This window comes from Lithobates pipiens, unplaced genomic scaffold, assembly GCF_037356315.1.
Source record: "Lithobates pipiens isolate NorthernLeopardFrog02 unplaced genomic scaffold, aLitPip1_a1.2 Scaffold_23, whole genome shotgun sequence".
Taxonomy (NCBI): Eukaryota; Metazoa; Chordata; class Amphibia; order Anura; family Ranidae; genus Lithobates; species Lithobates pipiens.
In genome coordinates, this window is record NW_027507785.1 from 6348891 (window position 1) to 6352474 (window position 3584).

Consider the following 3584-nt stretch of genomic DNA (forward strand, 5'->3'; position numbering starts at 1 on the left):
AAGCCAATTAACCTACCTGCATGTCTTTGGAGTGTGGGAGGAAACCAGAGTACCCAGAGAAAACCCACGCAGGCACAGGGAGAACATGCAAACTCCAGGCAGGTAGTGTCGTGGTTGGGATTTGAACCAGCGACCCTTCTTACTGCTAGGTGAGAGTGCTAACCACTACACCACTGTGCTGCCGACAGTTCGGGTTTGGAATCTTGTGTCCGGGTTTCAGTCTGCCTGAAACCCAGACACATTATATAGACTGGGCTTTGGCTCCTCAAGTAACTGAGATACAGTGGTTTTTGGCATCAAGCATAATTTTTTCAGGTTACTGGTCCTCTGTCCACACTTTCACCAAGTCTCACTATATACATGTTTCAGCATTAGACCGTGAGATCCTACAGGCCATGGCTTGATTTGGGCACACCATGTTCTTTGAGGGTTACCCATGGCTTGTGTTTGCCTGCCTGGCTTTTTTGGACTCACATTGGCGGTCCATTTGAAGAAGAAAGTGACCTCAATGGGAGAAAAAGGGATTTGTACTCACTGTAATGCCCCGTGCACACGATCGTAAATTCCACCAGCAAAAGTCCGATGAGAGCTTTTGGTCGGAAAAAATGGGACTGTGTGTACGCTCCATCAGACTTGGATGCAGGGTGGTACACCAATTCTAAATCATGTATTAACAGTGGGAGAGGGGTGCACAATTTCAGATCCTTGCCCTGGGCATCTGGATGATCCTACTGGGTATAGATGCCCTCTGACACTAGGCAAAGCAAAGGACACAGCATCTATTAGTGGCCATACACTGCATGTACAGGACGGGTTTATGAATACATAATTATAATTATAAAACTTAAATGTATTAGTATGGGTGGAAGCTGTGGAGTCATACAGTATATTGCAAACAGTTATGGGTAGAGTAGTAGGTGGAGCTACAATATCTCACAAAAGTAAGTACACCCCTCACATTTCTGTAAATCTTTTCATGTGACAACACTGAAGAAATGACACTTGTCTACAATGTAAAGTAGTGAGTGTACAGCTTGTATAACAGTGTCAATTTGCCGTCCCCTCAAAATAACTCAACACACAGCCATTAATGTCTAAACCGCTGGCAACAAAAGTGAGTACACCCCTAAGTGAAAATGTCCAAATTGGGCCCAAAGTTTCAATATTCTTTGTGGCCACCATTATTTCCCAGCACTGCCTTATCCCTCTTGGGTATGGAGGTCACCAGAGCTTCACAGGTCACCACTGGAGTCCTCTTCCCCTCCTCCATGATGACAACACGGAGCTGGTGGTTGTTAGAGACCTTGCGCTCCTCCACCTTCCGTTTGAGGATGTCCCACAGATGATCAGTAGGCAGTGGTCATCAACCCTGTCCTCAGGGCCCACTAACAGGCCAGGTTTGCAAGATAACTGAAATACATCACAGGTGATATCATTTGCTGCTATATATCGGGGTCTCCCCCAGAAAGTGTATATATCGGGGTGTCCCCCGGGAGGTGTATATATTGGGCTCTACCTCGGGAGATGTATATATCGGGGTCTCCCCGGGAGGTGTATATATTGGGGTCTCCCCTAGGGGGTGTATATATTGGGATCTCCCTGGGAGGTGTATATATTGGGGTCTCCCCCATGAGGTGTATATATCGGGGTCTCCCCAGGAAGTGTATATATCGGGGTCTCCCCTGGGAGGTGTATATATCGGGGTCTCCCCTGGGAGGTGTATATATTGGGGTCTTCCCCCGGAAGGCATGTACATTGGGGTCTCCCCTGGAGGTGTATATATTAGGGTCTCCCTTGGGAGGTGTATATATTGAGATCTCCCCCAGTGGTGTATATATTGGGGTCTCCCCCAGTGGTGTATATATATTGGGGTCTCCCCCAGGAGGTGTATATATTGGGGTCTACCCCGGGAGGTGTATATATTGGGGTCTACCCCGGGAGGTGTGTATATTGGGGTCTCCCTCGGTGGTGTATATATCGGGTCTCCCCTGGCTGGTGTATATATCGTGGTCTCCCCGGGTGGTGTATATATCGGGGTCTCCCCTGGGTGGTGTATATATTGGGGTCTCCCCTGGCGGTGTATATATTGGGGTCTCTCCCGGGAGGTGTATATATCGGGGTCTCCCCGGGAGTTGTATATATCGGGGTCTCCCCCCGGGAAGTGTGTATATTGGGGTCTCCCTCGGTGGTGTATATATCGGAGTCTCTCCCGGGTGGTGAGTATATTGGGGTCTCCCCCAGGTGGTGTATACTGGGGTTTCCCCCAGGAGGTGTGTATATTAGGGTCTCCCAGAGGATGCTGGGACTGTGACATCATCCGGTGATGTCCCTATATAAGTCGCCGCACGCCACGTGTCCTGTCATAGTGACCGGAGACAGCGACGAGGTAACATCTCCAGAAGAGAAGAACAGAAGAACAGAAGACGGCGACAGCGACAGCGGCGACAGAAGACCGGGCCACCGCTTGTAAATGAGCTAGAAGAAGGCGCGGTGGCCCGGCAAGAAGAACCAAAGAGGGGGACAAGACCCCCGAAGTCGGAAGAAGAGGGCGGCGGCGAAGAAGAAAGCCGGGCTCCTCCGCTAGTAAAAGAGCTAGCAGAAGCTAGCGGAGGAGTCCGGCGAGAAGACCCCCGAAGACGGAAGCAGACCCCCGGAGCTGTGCAATAAACTATTTTAACGCTTGTGTGTTTTGTTTTGTTTTTTACATTTTTTTCACAGGTGAATGGGTAGGGGTACATTGTACCCCATACTCATTGACATAGGGTGGGGGGCCGGGATCTGGGGGCCCCCTTATTAAAGGGGGCTCACGGATTCCGATAAGCCCCCCGCCCGCAGACCCCGACAACCAATGGCCAGGGTTGTCGGGAAGAGGCCCTTGTCCTCATCAACATGGGGACAAGGTGCTTTGGGGTGGAACCCCCTATGTTGAGGGCACGTGGCCTGGTACGGCTCAGGAGGGGGGGGGGGCGCTCGCTCGTCCCCCGCTTTCCTGGCCGGCTGGGTAGCGTGCTCGGATAAGGGTCTGATATGTGACCATTATTGTCATTATTGTGACCATCATTTGTCACCCATCACCTGTCGCCCATCAGTGACCGTAATTTGTCACCCGTCGCACAGCCCATCAGAAAAAATGTCCAAAAGATTCTATACAAGTGAGGAGACATTCCAGATCCTCTCCATGACTGATGAGAGCAGCGGGGAGTTCTCATCAGATTCAAATGCCAATTCCGATTGTGAATCAAATTCAGCATTTGAATCGATCGATAGCAGTGGATCGGCAAATGAATCAGAGAAAGAATGGATCCCTCTTAAAAGAGCACGGCACTCTGGAAACCAAGCAGCCACCAGCAATATACCCCAGGATCAAATTCCCAGGCCCAGTACCAGCGCTGCTGCCAGCGATAAACCCCAAAACCAAAGGCCCAGTACCAGAGCTGCCGCCATCGAAAGGCCACAGGAAATGCCCAGGCCCAGTACCAGCCCTGCCACGGCACCACGCCCAAATGCCAGCACAGGGACTCCAACTACCAGAACTGGAAAGCCACATCCCCCAAGAGCCATGGCCGCTACATATCTCCCAGATG